An 18960-nucleotide genomic window follows, 5' to 3' on the forward strand; every position below is an offset into this window, starting at 1 on the left:
TGTGGAAAAGCCGAATCGGTTTTGTTACCTCGGCCGTGCCGTCGGACCGCGAGCAGCCCTAAACCCCACCCGCCTTTACGCTGGTGTGGGATGTCACCGCGCCGGGGCCCAGGGCTTCCCGGTGATTTTTAGAAACAAAAAAACGTGGGAAGTGCGACGGGAAGAAACCAAGATGCTGCGCGAGGGGAGAGCTCAGTGAGGAAGGCAGGGGCGCGTGGAAGGGGGGAAGACAATCAAAGTCCCCCCGATCTAGTGGGAGGAACTGTGGCAATCACAATGAATCGTTAGGGCCGGACGGATCTCTGGACATCATCGAGTCCAACCCTCTGCCAAGGCAGGGTCATCTGGAGGAGGTGACACAGGAACTCCTCCAGATGGGTTTTGAAGATATCTAGAGAGGGGAGTCCCCCATCTCCCTGGGCAGCCTGCTCCAGTGCCACCAATCTGGTTAATTTCCCTCAGTATTCCTTGACTGCTTGGCAGCGCTATATGTTGAGGGTCGCTGCTGCTGTTCAGATCCGTTTCGATCTTAAGCAACTCTTCAGGTGTCTGTTGGATCTCTCAGGGAATTACACATTGCTTGTAAAACACAAGTGTAGAACAGAGCCCAGAGATAGTTGTGAGGGTCACACGGTTTTAACATGTATCTCACATACCCTTCTAATAGCATTTTAAAGTGCTTTCTTAAAAATTTCTTCTGCTAAAAAAAACAAAAAAAACCCAAAAAAAACCACCACCACACAAAACCCTCAAATGTTTAATTTACAGGAAAAGACAGTTGTTAAACTTGTTCTGCAAACCTCGAGGAGAAAAATGAAGCAAATACTCTGCTAACAAAGTCTGCACAGCCCTCAAATTGCATCTGGTTCTCCCCTTATCAATTGTAATTCACACAAACACTGGCAGCATGGGACTTGGTCAGCAAAGGCTCATAAATAAAGCCAAAGAAATCGCAAAAAACATTTTTAGCCCTGAACTGAGACAACACATGAGGACATTTGAGACCCTGATGTCCACTGGCAGTGGGTCACCTGCACAATGCCCATTCTGTTCAGCGCTTGGAAAAGCTTTTTCCACCCGGAGGCCATTCAGGTTTGACTGGAGGTGCAGGCAGGTCTCCACAAAAGAAGTGGTGACTCCCTGTCTAAAGGAGAAAACTTCGGCATTTGATGTTGCACAACCACCAAAGTATAGCTGGCAATGCAGCTTTGTCTCCTGCCCATATCCTCCTCTTTCTGTCTTTCCTCTTTTCCTGCTCCCTAATGGTTAAACAGGTCTTTTGTTTTCCACACTGTCCCCCTTTGTCTTTAACTTCATTGCCTGGACCTTCCCACACATGCGCAAAAGAACATTGTGGCACCCCTCCATCTGTGCCTCATAGCACCCCAGGGCTTGCAGAAAAACACAACCTTTCAAGACAGGAGTGATTGGATGTTTCTCTGTCGGCAAATATGTAACTATGCTTGGACAGGTGCTTGAATACCTGCTTTAGAGAAAAAGAGATTTACAATGGCATAAACCTTATATGACAACCCCACTCAGGGGCTGCATGATGCACCATGAACATGCTGTGCATTGAGTAGGGAACAGTTCCCAGTACTTCTGCAACTGGTTCCACTTGGAGTACCAGTTAGAGCTGTAGACTAATATTATTTTAACTTACTAGCTTTTTCTTCATGCGTTTTTAAAACGTCGTGCCAGCATGAGCTGATGATTTTTTTGTCTGTCTAAAAGTCAACTCCATTTTCAGTGCCTGCAGGAAGGGGTCTGGCTGGACATAGGTAGCGGTTTAGAGGGAAACTCCTAGACAGTCTTGGTTTAGCAAAGCAGGTTTAAAGTTAGGTGAAAGAGTTGGCCTGAGCTGCTGTCTTGGGTTGCAATACAGGATGTGACCAAAAGTATGTATTCTATCATCATCTGTTGAAACCAGGTGGGGCAGTGATCCTTATCTCTGTGGGAGATATTCTCTGCTAATGGGCCATCTATTAAAACCAGGTGAGGCAGTCATCTTTATCTTTTCCACAACTCATCCTTCCTCCAGGAAGATATCGTCTATTAATGGGCCATTGAGTCCTACTGTATGACTGATAAAATTACATCATCCCACTGGGAGATGCTCCAGCCAGGGGGAGGAGCCAAGCATTTCCTACCTAGATAAAAACTTGAGATTTGGAGCACCAAGGCAGCCTTTTTCCACTGGATTCAAGAGGAAAAACTGGACCTTTCCACATCATCACTGGATTTTCAGAGGAAAACTGCACCCTTCTACAGGACCACTTCAGCTTCAGCTGAACCATATCTGTCATCCAGGAGGACTGCAGCCACCATTTAATTGGACTGCTACCAACACCCTTGCTGATTGGACTGCTACCAACACCCTTGCTGACAGGGCGTCAGGTTGTATTCTGACTCAGTCAGTGGTTTTGGGTTTGTTCTCTGTAATACTGTATTTCTATTTTAATTTTCCTAGTAAATAACTGTTATTCCTATTCCTATATCTTTGCCTGAGAGCCCCTTAATTTCAAAATTATAATAATTTGGAGTGAGGGGGTTTACATTCTCCATTTTAAAAAGAAGCTCCTGCCTTTCTTAGCAGACACCTGTCTTTCAAACCAAGACAGTTGCAGTTCAGGCTGGGACCAGACTCACCTTGGAAATGCTTCCCCCTTCCTCTGTGTAAAGCGCAACTTTGGAAAGGGCTGGGGAGCAAGGGAAGTGAGGCTTTCTACAGTTGTGGGAGAGCCATTTCTACCAAACAGCACAGCTGAACACTTCTCTTTCTGTAGGCTTTTTCAGATGCAATAGCCAGGACTGGGAGGAAATCAGGGCCAGGATGCAGATGTTATGATCGCATGGACAGATACATGATGTGTAACAGACATCAGATGGGAGCAGGCAGCCTAATTACATTGCTGCTCTTGTGCCTCTGTGTATGTATCCTTTTACCAGCAAAATATGCCTGGGACTGTTTCGCATGTGTGAGATGAGATGACGTAAGATGACATGAGATATACCTAATGCCATGTACATGGAGATGCTCCTCAGGCAGCCCTGGGAATGTCACCAACCACTGAGAGCACAAGATAGGACAGGGTAGGGCAGGGTAGGTGGGCAGAGTAAGAGGGAAGCAGAGGGGGAAGCTTTTCCTCCCAGTAAAGGCTTCAAGTGACTTCCATAATCATGAGAAGTGATATTTGGACTTAGGGATTTAGACGACTAGGCTGAAAACATCTGCATCTCTTGGCCTCGGTTGCTCAGCAGGATAGTCGAGAGCCCCATGTCTCACAGCACTCATTGCCTATTCTTCTCTCGGCCAGCTTGGAAGGTCCCAATCCCAACCTGCCCAGGGAGGGTTTGCCTCGCTCTGCAGCCCGGCAAGGGCTGCTCTGCTCCTCTCCGCCCACAGCGCTGCCTGCAGTGAGCGGGCATGTGACATGCAACCCTGCTCCTTAGGCAGCTTGGACATCCCTGGCACCACATCCCTCACCGTCTGGTTTGTGTGCACATCGGCACCGCCACCAGCGGCTTTCCAGCTGCATCTGACCTACATTTAACACCACCTTGCTGCCACAGCTCCATTTTATTTAGAGCAACCTCGCTCCTCTAGTCTGACTGCAGACCCATCAGTGAGACGGAGCTCGGTGTGAAAGGGGAAACAAAGACTGCCAGCAAGTCCCTGCCGGCCCTCTTTGATGGGCTATCAGGGTACTTTCCTGTTCCTCAGAAATTACTGACTAATCTGGAGCGAATGGATCCACCCCACTCACCAGGCAAAGCAAACAACTGCTAAAATATTTGGATGGAGAACTTGTTGAACGAAGCACTGGGAAGGCATGGTCCAGTTTGTCAACCTGGTGTGGTGGTACAGCATCCCCTGCTATCTGCAAATGTGACAGTGCTCTTCAAAGCTCACAGATCTACTGATGATGCTGTTCTCCAGCTAGAGAAGATTTTTTTTAAGCTGTAGACATACTTAGTATTCATGCAAAACAAATCCCTACTCTGTCATACTTTAAAATCTTTGACTTGTTTATTCAGTAGGATGTGCTGCTGAAATATTTATTTTTACTGTTTGCCTTGTCATTGAACTACAAGGAAAAGGAGCTGAGTTTTACCTACAGCAGTCTGGAAATACTGCTGTAAACTTCTGCAAATCATAAAGCACACAGAAATTAATCCAGCCCTAAATGCCATTACAAATCCCCATTACTTGCAGCATGGGAATAGCTACTTGCCTTTCAAAAAAAGATGTGAGACTTTACAGAAACACGAGGCAAAATTAATTTCTGGGAGAACTGAGCCCAGCAGAAGTCTTTATAGTATGCAATCATATGGCTTGCAGCCATGTATTGCACCATATTGCAGTCAATGCTCAACATACGTTGAGCATATTTAGGTATTTCCATTAGGTGCAGTTTGAGAGGCATCATGCACTGAATGTGATGTTGGTTTTTTTTAAGCTACAGGAAAGTGGTCAGTTCACTCTGAAGTGTTACCTTCACCTTGTCATCCACAGCGAGGAAATCAGCAGTGACAAGCCCCACTGGCATGAGCTGATATGCCCATCCTGGGGTCTGTGTCAGGCTCCAGTGGAGCTCAGGGCCTCTCCTCACCCTCCCCAGTGGCCTCCCTCCCTTGCCAAATTCCTTTTTATCAGCTCCATGGCTATACATCCCCACACCCGCTCCACACGCCTGGGGCCAGCCCTATCAGCAAGTGCAGCTCTGGGCAGTCTCCCCTGATAAGGCTACAAATCCCAAAGAGAGATTGAGAGGTGATAACGCCTTGCCTTGGGTCATCTCCTCGTCCAGCTACGTCATTCATTCCTCCCCAAAGGGGCAGCCTTTCCTCAAACACCCACTGCTTGGAGACCAGACAGTTCACCAAGAGCTCAGCACCACACAATGAAAGCCAGGTCCTTCAAACCTGTGCCGTAGGACTATGTGCTCCCCGAAGAACCAGCTCATGGGTGTATGCACAGAGAAGAGGAAAAAAATTAGCGAGAGAGGACCTGGCAGAGTACAGCCATAAATGTCTTCTCGGTTGCCCGCGTGACAGCTGAAGATAAGCAGCCCTCCCTTTTCTCCTTGGCATTCGCCCCGCTGCCTTGCTCAGCCAGCTAGCCTTCTGGGAGCAGGCACTTACCCTCCATCTCAATGTTTGTGTAATTCCCAGTAGAGCGGGGCTGCGATCTCCGCCGGGGCCCCTCTGCATCATTAGAATAATAAAACTGTACGGAAGCAGGAGAGGAGAATTTGTCTCTTCCTTCTGGTGACAATTACTGTCATGAGCTCCACCACTGCGCGCTCCCCCCGCCTCCCTCCCCCCCACCCCTCCATTCCTAGCAAAGATTCTTAGCGGAGATGGTGAGTGCAGCTCGAGCTGGGCTGAGCCTAATTCTTTTAAAGACTAATTCAGCCTGATAAGAGTGTCTGGGACAAAGCCTGCCCTGACAGCGTAATTAAAGAAGTACAAATTGTTTCTAAAACCACAAGCTGGCAGGATTTTTACAATTAATGACCAGTTGTCACTGCTGGGGCTTGTCAGGGAGGAATCTCTCTCGTCTTATGCGCCCGATCTGGGCCAGCAGCCCATCCATCGCCTCTTTGAGGAGGGGAAAGCGAATAGGCAGCGGCAGTGCCCTAATAAGCTGTTAATGGCATCGCACTCATTACTGTGGATAACAAACATCTTGTTTCTAAGCAGAATTTTTGTCAACTCGCTTTGACTTTCTAGGCTGCCATTAAACAGACAGAAAAACAGGGTGTTTACCTGACCTACTTTTTTTCATTTTCCCTCTTCACATGCATTTTTTATTGAAAAAATCTGCACGGTAAAACAAGCATCATATGATCACATAGAAGGTTTGATGGATATAGGACAATATTAAGTTATTTTAATGATACAACTTCTGAAATATTGACAGGTAGTATGAGGTTAAAAGATTAAGTGATCTATTAAAAAAAAAAGCTGCTTGCTCTGCAATCTCAAGTATACATACATACATATATATATATATTCCAAACTCCTCTGTGTACTGAAGAATGTTACCATTGTGGTATCAATGAAACGCTAGGTAATTTAAAAATATGCTGACATGCTCTGTCCTTTTCTTGCCCTCGTCTGCCTACATTTTTTAGCACATACACTGCATCCACTTGAAAGTGTGGTGGATTCTTGCACACAGCAGAATTTTGCAGTCTCCTGCAGGACCCACCATGTTACAATAGCGTTCAAAGCTTTATAAACTTCATTTAGTTTCAGCAAGCCTGTTCGAGCATTGTCTCTGCTTAAAGAGGCATTTTAAACTAAAGCGAAGCTTTGAAAGCTTCAGAGGCAGTGATGCTGGACTCCCTAAACCCATGAGTTCACTACATGGTTTGAAGTGATGGCATCATGTAGAAAACATGACACGCTGCTCTGAGAGCCTGGCAGTACCTAGGCACAAAAGAGGAGAGGCAACAGAAAATCTGGGGCGCACACTGAGTTTCTACTTCTACCACTGAAGGTCACATCTGGACCAAAGGGAAGAAAAGCATTCTAAATTTTTTTCTGCTTTTGAGATTTGTACCAATGCATATTTATTCTCTTGTTCTGGAATGATTTCTAAGCCATTGCTCTGTGTGTTTCTAAGCTGTTATGAATAAAAGAAAAAAACAACCAGAGCACACACAATAAAAACAAGGGAGGATGCAGCAGCTATGCTTCCGCGAGATGTCCAGCTTTTGGTCTAAGTGGTTTTTTTGCACATCCCTGGACTGTGCAAAAGGCAGCATTTAATGCAGAACTACACTACCTACAAGCTAAGGGAAAGAGCAGTAAAACAGGCATCAATAAAACTTGGTTTCCTGAACAGGCACTCACTTTTCAAATGTACAACTCTGCTTGTCACCATTTCTAGGCAAGGGCGTGCAATTTGTGTAACCACAGTGAGAAACTGCATTGATAACATCTCAAGGTGAGAAGAAAATATCCTCTTGAATCCCAAAAACCAGCATCCACCCTACCATGTCACCTTGCTCAGGTGTTGAAGGTTACAGGTATACTTGGGCTGCAGCGGCATGAAGTTCCTGTCTTGTCGGGCTTCCCTGGCAAAACCCCCGGTGCTCTTGATCACCAAGGAAAATGACAAGGAGAGGGAGACTCTCACAAAAATAGCAATGATCCGTGTTAAAACAGCATCTTGCAGATCAAGTCAGGTACAAGATGCCTGTAAGTAGATTGAAAGGACAGTCTGTAGCAAACAGGTATAATAAATACCAGCTTTGTAAAAGAGCCATGGTGCCTGAGCACATTTAGAAATATAACACCAAAATAGGATTTCACAGCATGACAAATGCTGTTCAGTAATAGATGTGCACACCTCAGCAGCACTCAGAGAACCATGTTGTGTCTCACAGGCTGCATCTCATTCCTAAGACCACAGTATTTCATTGGGGCAGGCAAAGCTCGATGGGCAAGAAAACGACATGGAGACACAGCAGTTACCATGTGTTTAATTTTAAATTTCAATAGCTGTAGAAGGTTTTAATGGGTGTAAAATGTAGTCTTATTTAACCTCAGTCCTCAGCCCAGTGGAGCCATTTGTCACTGCAATTGGAAATAATGAACATAAACTAGTTGGAGGCAGATAATGGGCATAGGAAATTTGAGCTCAAAGGGTTGAAGCCTGGACAAAGTGTAAAGCAAGCAGAATCAGTTTAATACCACAGTATGTCAGAAAAAAAGCATAGCTGTCAAGAATGCAGCACTTCCACATGTGTGCAGATGCTCTTGAGGGAGGAAGATGCACTGATGACATTGAAAAAACATAACACAAAAGTAAAACGTCTCAAAATACATCCAAATTGGAAACAGAAGCTTACTAAAACACAGTAAAATATTGTTGTAGCTCTTTTTTTAAGTCCTGAGGTGCTACTTTAACAAAAATCAACCTGCTGATGAAATATAAGAGAAGAGCAACACCAAACTCCTAGAGAAGTGAATGTCAAATTTACCAGAGCTGCACTGCCAAAACTGGCTGCGCAGCCCAGGATCCAATGTTAATGGATCACAGATGTTCTCCTTGTACAAAAAGAAGTTGAATGAGTTTAGTTCTTTCATGGTACCAGCTGGAGGACAGTTAGGGGAGCAATTGGAAACCTGTGAATTGCAGTTACTTGACTGAATAATCTGTTTGAAAAAAGATGTTGCTGTGGAAAATTACCCTCCCCCCTCCACCACCTCCCTGCCAGTTTTGACAGCATGTAAGAGTTTCACTTCCATCTAAAACTGAGAGGGAAATTTAGGTAACCCAGAACAATGTCATATGCACAGTCTGTGAAGTACCAGGGATTTTTCATGCCACAGACCTAAGGCTACCTTTTTTTATTACACACACAAAGAATCCAAGGGTCTGGTTACTGCCCAGCTCAGTGCCAGGACACCATGATGCACACAGGTCAAGCTCACAGGTCAGGCTCTCCAACTGGAGGTTCCCTGCCTGCTTTGTGAGAGTTGCCATGAGGAAGGATTATCTCTGGGCATGGCCTGACTTCTCGCTCATGTATCTGCAGAAAGCTTGTGCTGCTGCAGCCACCAGTTTATCACCAAGTGCCCTCCCCCAGCACCTAGCTCTTTCCTCCTTTAAGGAAAAGAAAAGCTACAATACAACAAAGGAGAAAATAAACCCCTCCCTGAGGAGAAGGGGTGCTATTACAAAGCCTTCCTGGCCACCCCAAAGCACTGGCATTTAAGAGCATTCATGTCAGGGCTGGTTTTAATGGGGATAATGAGAAACACTGCCATGCACCCAGGCTGCACGGGCAGCAGCAGTGTGGGTGACAGAGTACTTAGAGCAGTACAACTCAAATGACATGAGGAGAAGAAAGCTGATGGTTCCCATACTGCATCCACAGCATGAACAGTGCTTTCTGGATACCTACACCGCAGAACAGTAAAATCCTAGGGAAGAGTTGAGTATTTCACAGCAGTTCTGCAGTACAGGGTACTGAAGTCTTCTCCAGGGGCCCAGCTCCATCACCACTGAAGTCAAACATCATGTGTAAATGTGGGATGCTTCTTCGGGGGTGGCAGGCATGGGTGCCCAGTTACAGACAAGCTTTCCTCCAAGGCACAAACCATACATGAACCCCCACCCTGCTGACCTGTTACTGACTGGTACCCACAGACAGCTCAGCCAAGGGGGGGAGGCATTGCCTTGACCTGGGACAGGAGCCACATGACTCCCCCACCTGAAATGGTCTGGTTGCAGAAGGAATCTCTGCAGAAATCCTTGTCCCCAGAGCACCTTGGGGAGACGAGAGGCCCCAGCTGTCCTGGGAAGAGCTGAAAGAGTAATTTTTTCTTTTATTCCTATAGCCAGGAATCAGCCTAGATATTTACAACTTTCTAATCCACTTTCAAATGCTACCTAGCAAAGTGCTTCAGAAAAATCAGATGATCTGGACATTTTGAAGCCTTATTTTATTTCCCAGAGAGCAATGCTAGGCTTATTTGTTTCTTTTCACAGAACATCTGCAATTCCCTGCAACTGTAATTTCTCTAATTGTCTTTTGAAAATTACACTTGTACAGCCTTCTTCCAAATAACTGCAGGAACATTCTGTTCATTAGGGGAGCATATTTTCAATGCACAGTTCTTCACCTCACAGCACCTCTGCCCTTTCCCCAGGGTTGTGCTGCACTGACATCTCAGGGGCTGTGGCCCTTTGCTCACCAGCTATTCCAGCATGGCACTCACAGCTGGACAGGAAGCAGTACAGCTCCAGCACAGTCTAGATGAGAAGCTGCGCACAGTCAGCCAAAGGAACTGGATGCCTCATTCTCTTCCTGCTGTGCCAAAAATCTATTCCGCCAGGTGCCTGAAGGCCATGCAGGGTTGCTTTTCAAAACCTACTGTATACGCTGAGTGACATTCAAATGAAATGCAACTATGGCGCTCCTCTACAGGTCTTGATAAAACATCAGACCTCTTAAAATAACATATCTGCCCTAGGAAATACATTTTGGTTATTGTAATGAATTACATTTTTACGTCCAAAATCTGTTAAGTTTCCAGCAAGAAATCAAAAGATGGCTAACATAAAGTATTTCCTTAGATTCTGCCATAACAGCTATCTGGTGGCTGGATAAATGCACAAGGATATGGACTTCAGGACACTGAAGACAGCCCTACAAACAGGTTACCAATAATAAGTTGTGTTTCTATGTAAAACTGCTAGCCTTTTAACATTCAGAACTCCAGCTCTGCTCTCAGCTTTCTGAAGCCTTATTCCTTATGCTTGCTGCTGACTGCACACTTGCACTTACATGCTTTCTTATTTTTTGGCTCAGTGGAGCAAGCAGTCAGCTTTTCCCTCATTCTTGAGGGATATCAAGTTACAATGAATGCTGTTCTGCTATTATATACTTGCCCAGTGGCGTATTAAAAATGCGTATTTTCCATTTTATTTTTCTCCTTGCCAGAGTCATGTTTAAGGCCACTTTTCTTCTCCCACTTGCTAGGTACTGTTAACAAGCTACTAGCTTATTCCCAGATGTAAAAAGGCAGACAACAATACATGCCCTGTTTAATGCCAGCTGGGGATATAGTCCTTGCAGCAGTTCATTTAAACTAAGGAAATTTACAGTGCATCCCTGCAGCTAAACTACTTTTGAGTGTATTCATTTTTGGAGAAGCAGGAGAAAGTACATATGGAGATTGCCTGGTGATGGGCCAGCCTCCTGCAGCTCTGTGTACTCCTGCCCTGCCAATGCATGGCACCCACTCCCACCGCAGGTCCCAGAGGGTGTCAAGTCCCTACTGGTGGGTGCCATGTCTCCCTCTAACCTACCCCTGGGCCACGTGCGAGCAAGCTGGCAAGTGAGAGGCCATAGATGAGCACTGCTGCTGAAGCTCAGGGGCACCTTGAGGGACCTGTCACTTGCAGATTTGTTCCAACTTTGAGATCTATTCAGTCATTAAAACTGAGTAGCAAATTCAAATTAAATACATGCAGAAATACAGTGCAGACTTATTAGAGCTGTGTGCTGGAGCCTGTGGGACAGGGAATTTCTGCACCCACCACTGATATTGCTCAGTTTAGCAGTTTCAGCTAAGTCCCAGAAGAATAAAACCAGGATAGAATCCCATTGGATGGTTTGACTCCCCACAGGCATTATCCAGCACTGCTCCAGCAGCTTGCACCGCCACACAGAGCCCCCTATCTGATACGAGAAGCCCAAATGCCACAGTGTCAATATCTGCCCATGTTTTCCCTTCGGGTGCTTCCTGCTATGGAGGGGTGGCTCATCAACCAAACATTCCCAGATCAAGGTACTGCAAACACATGGGGTAACCCTGGTACCTTGTTCTCAGTCTCCAAGCTCTTAATGTCCAGGAGCACATATGCGTACAGACATCAGTATGATAAAAACCCCAAAACCTTACCAACTGACTTTTTTTCCTGGTTCACAATTAGTTTAAAGACATTGAATAATTAAGTAGAACTGATGCTAAGTATATTCTTCTATATATTCTTCTACAGATATCCTAAAAACTAGTAGTATAGGAGTCTCAAGAGGCAATTTAATTGCTATCATGATTCCCTGAAACACCAGAATGAAGGATGCAACTGTTTTTCCTACAGCAAAAAAAGAGTGAAGGGTTCAGCCTGAAAATATGTTGTCTGTTAATTGCCACGTGTAAAGAGCATGAACTAGAAGACTACACAGAGAGGGACAGTAAATCATATAGATGTAAAAGCATGTTACCACTCAAGTTAGAAATAATCCTAAAAGTAATTACATTGTCTGTTGGTTTTGGGGGTTGGTATGTTTTTTTTGTTTGTGGTTTTTTTGTCTTTTTGGTTTTTTTCCTTCCTCTGGAAGGGAAAATTCCTCTGGAATTTTTCCCATTGACAAGCTAAGAAGTATTGATGGCTGGGCCCTAGCACCGATGGCTAGTGATAAGGGGGGGGAGACTCCATTTCTTTTTTATTGGAGTTCCTCTTGCAGGTGGGGGGAAAGGGGGGGAACACCGAGAGACCAGAAGCAGCTAAAGGAGAGTGGGAGGCAGTTGCTCGCCCGCTCGCTCTTGGAGTCGGAGGAGGACGGCTGCTGATGCTACTACCCCTACCATCCCAACGCCAGGAGCCACCTTTTCTGTTGTTGGACCCCGCACTCCTGCCTTCTCGCTTTAGCCTGCCATCTCCAAGCATCCTGTTGGAGCACCAGGACCGACGCTGTGAGCAAAGTCTCTCCTTCATCCCTTTCCCATCTGGGACACTGACGCCATACCACCCAGCACTCCTGCAGCTGCTCGGGACCTGCCCTTGTCCACCACCGGTAACAGCAGCACAGGGAAGGGTGCGTACGGCTGAGAAGGACTGGAACTGGGTTACTATTCTGTTTGTTGTTAATTTCATAGTTTTTCTTGTTTTGTTTTGTTAGACTGGTAAAGAACTGTTATTACTATCTCTTTATCTTTGCCTGAGAGCCCCTTAATTTCAAAATTATACTAATTCATAGGGAGAGGTTTATTAGCTCCGTTTCGAGGGAAGGCCTTGCTCTTCCCTAGCACACCTATCTTTTTCAAACCAGGACAATTGGCATATTTTATTTGCTCTTAATTGAGCATATCAAGAAACAGATGACTACTCAATGCAGACTTCTGATTTGGTGTCTCACTGCTTGGCTTTGTCTGTGGCCATACAATTATGGATGATCAGAGTCAATTAAATGCATTCACTAAGTAATCACCTTAGAAACAGAAAAAAACAACCAAACAAACAAAGAAATATAAATAATTTCAGAACATTTTCTCCTATATTTATATTCTAATATGATATACAATAGCAAGGAGGACTGGCTGATGTTTCTAAAAGGTCAATTTTTTGTGCAAGTAACCAGAAAAACATGAAGTAAAAAGCCAGAATCTTATATTCCCCGCAATTCATAGTCCTAAGAACCAGAGGTTAGGAGTTTGCATAGACATACGCTAACTCAACCCACAAAAGGACTCATCTAGGTTTTATGCCAACTCATTAGTCTTCAGCTGGAGAGCTAGGCTATCTTCCTTAGTTTTATCCAAATCTAAGCATCCAGTTCTACCCATTTGGGAAAAATCCAAAATCTTTTCTTTATTATACTTAGCAGGACAAGCATGTGAAAACAGAGGATGCTTGATAAAACTTTCTCAAAGAAAAGAATGCAAACTCACCTCTAAGTTTCCTGGAAAACACTCCATTCCAGTCAAGAAAATAGGGGAAAAGCATAATGGATTAAACTTGAAATCTGGTTTATTTAAATTTCTGTTTTACTTAGTTGAAGATTATGCACCCATCTTTCTAAAGCATTTAATGTGGATGAGACGGATTCTCAAACTGGAAAAGGACATGAGACCGTCAACTCCAAAAACAGTTACTCTTAAAAAAAACCCAACAATCTACTGCTGTTGAGCCCTCAAATGCTGTCCAATGTATTTTGGACTCTAGAAACAGTAGTAAGCAAAATGACATTCATCTAGTTTGCATATTTCTGCTCTATTCAGAACCAGGCTCAATTGCTCCTGCAGTAAAGGATGATTTACAATCCTGCTGTCCTTAACAACAGAAAAATGGGAAAAAAAAACCCTCAAAAAATCTCCCTTATCTATTTTAATCCATCTGTTAAGGAAGAGATCTGAGACTAACACACATTTTTAGGCTCCCAGTGATTTCAGTAGAACTTGGCCTCCTGAAAAGCTCTGAAGAGACACAGATGTCCAAATGCCTTGCATGGCATTTAGCACAGATATATCTGAACCCCCAGGGATGTCTAGACAGATGTCGAAAAATGCTCAATAACCCGCCTGGGGTCCAGGAGCAAAAGATGTTGTATCGTACTTAAAGCATGCCAGAAAACTTCAGTTGAGAAACTGTACTGTGGAGTAAGATCTTGCTCTAAGTTTGCAGGTGTTGGAGGTTGAATTATGCCCTTTTCTTTCAGTGGAATTTTCTCCCATTGTTATGCTAAGTAATTGTGGCTACACCTTAAAACGACAGATAATGTTCTCTCGTAGGGGGGTGGGTGGAGGGGGAGGGGGGGGGAACCGGAAAAGGAAAGGTGGGACGGGGGACGGGAGGGGGGGGGTCTGGAGCTGGGCTCTCTCTCTCGCTTGGCTCGTGGAGTGGGAAGACAACCTGGGCTCTGCTCTGGCATCTCCCCTGCCATCCCAGCGCTGAGATCCACGCTCCCTGCCTTTGGACATCGCTCTGCTGCTCTCCCATCTCACCCTACTATCTCCGGACACTCTGCTGAGCACCACGACCGACACCGTGAGGGGGGAGTAACTTTCCCCATCCCCTCTCACCCCTGGGCCGCGGCCGCCATCACCCAGCCCTCTTCAACTGCGCGGGACCTGCCCTGCCCCCACAGCACCGGTAACAGCACAGGGAGACGGCCTGCGGCCAGAAGGGACTGGAGCGGAGCTAGACTGTTTCTGTTGCCAATTTTTATAGCTGTTGTTGTTTTTCTGCTTTGTTAGATACCAGTAAAGAACTGTTATTCTTATCCCCATATCTCCTGCCTGAAGGTGTCTGAATTGGACCTAAAATAATTAAAAGGGAGGGGGGTTGCACTCTGCATCGCAGAAAAGGGGCTCTTGCCTTTCCTTAGACCATACCTGTCTTTCAAACCAAGACAGCTTTTGGCGCCCAACGTGGGGCGTTGCCTGAGGGCATTGAGAGAGGGGTAGAAAAGGGGATAACACTTCTTAAATTACCCAAGCTTGTGGTAGGTGACACCATGCTGTTCAGCTTACCCTGGATTGGCCTCCATGTGGTCACTGCTATATCTCTCCCATTTGCAAGCCCTTTTTTAAACATGAGTTTCATAACCAAGGTTACTGTGGCTATTATCCAGTTTATTATGTAGGTTGATCAGTTGAGGAATTCATGGATTTTTAATTTTCTCTGGAAGATGGCCACATGGATTCAGAGCTATCACACTCTAAGTGTGTGTTTCTGGGGCTACTTCAATAATGGTACTTACTGTGAGGAAGTTGCAGTAGGTGAAATTTTTTCTCAACCCATCACAAGGTTTTTGAAGTTCACCCCACCAGTCTTCAAGGGGTTCCAATCCACTTTAAATGCTAATGACATTATATTGTGGCTAGTGTTGCTTATATCCCTGTTAAACCTGTTCTATCTAACATTCAGAGATAAGGGGAGATTGACTTGGATAACAACCCTGATACCTACCCCAGGGATTAGTGATGTTACCCCAGAGCCTGATCCTATCCCAGAGACTAGGGATATTACCCCAGAGTTTGACCCTGCTCCACAGCCCACCTCGGAAAGGAACCACCCAGAATGGGTGGGGGTGCTAGCAAAGGAGATACGTGAGATGGGCCAGATGCTGAAGGAGTACCTCTCCCCAGCTGGTGAGAAACCCTCCCCCTGCCTTAAAGAGGGAGACTCTGATGGTGCAGCAGTGGGACCCACAGATGTTACATCTGTCCAGGTTCCAGCTGAACGGCAAGGGCACTCACAGCCAGCAGCAGTTGCCCCTGTGGAAACTAGGAAGTCTAAGATGAAAACAAGGCACCTAGATAATAAGGGTCAGGAAGGGGGCCCCTCACAACCAGCAGGGGAGCCAGAAGTTGAGATCATCACCGAGTCCCTGTCATACGAGAGTCTCTGTAACCTGCGAAAAGACATTGTACGACGGGGCCGTGAGGCTTTTACAACCTGGTTACTGCGGGTCTGGGACCTTATGGGTACAGGTGTGCAACTGGATGGTACTGAGGCAAGGAATTTGGGAGCCTTGACCCAGGACTCAGGTGTGGACCAGGTATTTGTAAGGGAGACAGGTCTCCTTTCCCTTTGGGAGCGACTTTTAATGAGTGTGAGAGAGAGATTTGTCCACAGGGAAAGAATGCAGGAGTACCACCAGAGAACACGTTGGAATACCCTTGAGGAAGGGATCCAAAAGCTGAGAGAAGTGGCAGTCCTGGAGGTGCTCTTTGGGAGGGATGGACAGCATGACAATGACCCTGACAAGGTCAGGTGCACAGGGCAGATGTTGTGGAATCTGGCAAACCTGGGCCCATCTCAATATACCCCCTTTATTGCAATGATTGATGCTGATACCAACCAAGTGACAGTGGGTTCTGTTGCCAACAGGCTCAGGAATTATCAGAGTATGATGGCTGGCCCAGTGCAGGCTCATGTCTCTGCTGTGGCTAAGGACCTCAGAGAGGAGTTTAAGGAGGAGGTGAAGGAGATAAGGGAAGAGGTGAGGAAGATCAGTGCAGCACCAGTGCGAGTCATGGACCCCAAAAGTAGAGCCCAATGCCCCCCAGCTAGGGAGAGAGGGTACACCCCACGTGCTGACCTGTGGCTTTTCCTATGTGACCACAGGGAAGACATGAGAAGGTGGGATGGGAAACCCACTTCTGTCCTGGCAGCACGGGTGCGCCAACTCAGGGAGGGGAACACCAACAGAGGGAACTCCACTAAAGTGAGGGTAGCCTCAGCCTCCCATGGAGGTGCAGGGTATTACAGAAGGGAGGATGATCTGTCAGATCCCCTTGAAGGAACCTCCACTATGTATGCCCAGGAGAGAAATAATAACCAGGGCTAGAGGGGCCCTGCCTCTAGCCAGGGAGAGGCACGGGAAAACTGGATCTTTTGGACGGTGTGGATCCGATGGCCTGGCACATCAGAGCCACAGGAACACAGAGCATTGGTTGACACTGGTTCACAATGTACATTAATACCATCAGGACATGTCAGGAAGGAACCTGTTTCAATTGCTGGGGTTACAGGGGGATCTCAGGAATTGACTCTGCTGGAGGCTGAGGTGAGCCTGACTGGGAAAGAGTGGCAGAAACATCCAATTGTGACTGGCCCAGAGGCACCATGTATCCTAGGCATAGACTTCCTCAGGATTGGCTATTACAAAGACCCAAAGGGACTCAGGTGGGCTTTTGGAATAGCTGCTGTGGCAGCAGAGGGCATTAAGCAGTTGAGCACCCTGCCTGGGCTATCAGAAAACCCATCTTCAGTGGGACTCCTCAGAGTGAAAGAGCAACAGGTGCCAATTGCTACCTCAACAGTGCACCGCCGGCAGTACCGGACAAATCGAGATGCCGTGATCCCCATCCACAAGATGATCCGTGAGCTGGAGAGCCAAGGGGTGGTCAGCAAAACCCACTCACCCTTCAACAGCCCCATCTGGCCTGTGCGTAAATCTGAAGGAGAATGGAGATTGACAGTGGACTATCGTGCATTGAATGAGGTGACTCCACCATTGAGCGCTGCCGTGCCGGACATGCTGGAACTGCAGTACGAGCTGGAGTCCAAGGCAGCAAAGTGGTACGTCACCACTGACATCGCCAATGCATTTTTCTCCATTCCTCTGGCAGCAGAGTGCAGGCCTCAGTTCACTTTCACCTGGAGGGGTGTGCAATACATGTGGAACCGACTGCCCCAGGGGTGGAAACACAGCCCCACCATCTGTCATGGGCTGATCCAGGCTACACTGGAGAAGGGTGGAGCTCCAGAACATCTGCAGTACATTGATGACATCATTGTGTGGGGGGATACGGCAATGGAAGTATTTCAGAAAGGAGAAAAGATCATTGAGATTCTGCTGGGAGCCGGCTTCGCCATTAAAAAGAGCAAAGTCAAAGGGCCTGCCCAAGAGATCCAGTTCCTGGGAGTAAAGTGGCAAGATGGACGGCGCCAGATCCCCAGTGAGGTCATCAATAAGATCACTGCAATGTCTCCACCAACCAGCAAGAAGGAAACACAAGCCTTCCTAGGTGCCATAGGCTTTTGGAGAATGCACATGCCTGAGTACAGCCAGATTGTGAGCCCTCTTTACCTGATCACCCGCAAGAAGAACGATTTCCACTGGGGCCCTGAGCAGCAGCAAGCCTTTGCCCAGATCAAGCAGGAGATTGCTCATGCAGTAGCCCTTGGCCCAGTCAGGACGGGACCAGATGTGAAGAACGTGCTCTACTCTGCAGCCGGGAACCATGGTCTCTCCTGGAGCCTTTGGCAGAAGGTGCCTGGTGAGACGCGAGGCCAACCACTGGGGTTCTGGAGCCGAAGCTACAGAGGGTCCGAGGCCAACTACACTCCAACGGAGAGGGAGATCTTGGCCGCCTATGAAGGGGTCCAAGCTGCCTCAGAGGTGGTTGGCACGGAAACACAACTCCTCCTGGCACCCCGACTGCCAGTGCTGGGGTGGATGTTTAAAGGAAAGGTTCCCTCAACCCACCATGCCACTGACGCCACATGGAGTAAATGGATTGCCCTCATCACACAACGTGCCCGTATTGGAAACCCGAATCGCCCTGGGATTTTGGAGATAATTACCAACTGGCCGGAAGGGGAAGACTTTGGTCTTGCCGACGAAGAGGAACAGGAACAGGTGACCCGGGCCGAAGAAGCCCCACCGTATAACCAACTGCCAGCAGAGGAAACACGCTATGCTCTTTTCACTGATGGTTCCTGCCGCATCGTGGGAATGAACCGGAAGTGGAAAGCAGCCGTATGGAGCCCCACACGACAGGTCGCACAAGCTACCGAAGGAGAAGGTGGATCGAGTCAACTTGCTGAACTCAAAGCTGTTCAGCTGGCCCTGGACATTGCTGAAAGAGAGAAGTGGCCGAAACTCTACCTTTACACTGATTCATGGATGGTAGCCAATGCTCTGTGGGGATGGCTGGAAAGGTGGAAAAAGGCTAACTGGCAACGTAGGGGAAAACCAATCTGGGCTGCCAATGAATGGAAAGACATTGCCACCCGGGTAGAGAAGCTGCCTGTGAAAGTCCGTCATGTAGATGCCCATGTCCCGAAGAGTCTGGCTAATGAGGAACAGCGACACAATGAGCAGGTAGATCAGGCTGCACAGATAGAGGTCTGGAAGATAGATTTAGACTGGCAGCACAAGGGAGAGTTGTTCCTGGCTCGATGGGCCCATGATGCCT

General features: G+C 46.9%; 1 long non-coding RNA gene across 4 annotated transcripts; it reads left to right on the forward strand.

Moving 5' to 3' along the window:
* Nucleotides 1-3: 3 nt before the first annotated feature.
* Nucleotides 4-12463, forward strand: LOC148223980 (uncharacterized). Of its 4 annotated transcripts, XR_015803215.1 has the most exons (4): nt 4-2397; nt 2787-2930; nt 10100-10182; nt 11997-12463. It is a non-coding gene; the product is annotated as an uncharacterized LOC148223980 (long non-coding RNA). The 4 variants fall into 4 exon arrangements; XR_015803213.1 differs by having other exon boundaries at nt 10100-12463; XR_015803216.1 differs by lacking the exon at nt 2787-2930.
* Nucleotides 12464-18960: the final 6497 nt, after the last annotated feature.

Source organism: Sturnus vulgaris, chromosome 4 (genome assembly GCF_052056855.1).
Source record: "Sturnus vulgaris isolate bStuVul1 chromosome 4, bStuVul1.hap1, whole genome shotgun sequence".
NCBI lineage: Eukaryota > Metazoa > Chordata > Aves > Passeriformes > Sturnidae > Sturnus > Sturnus vulgaris.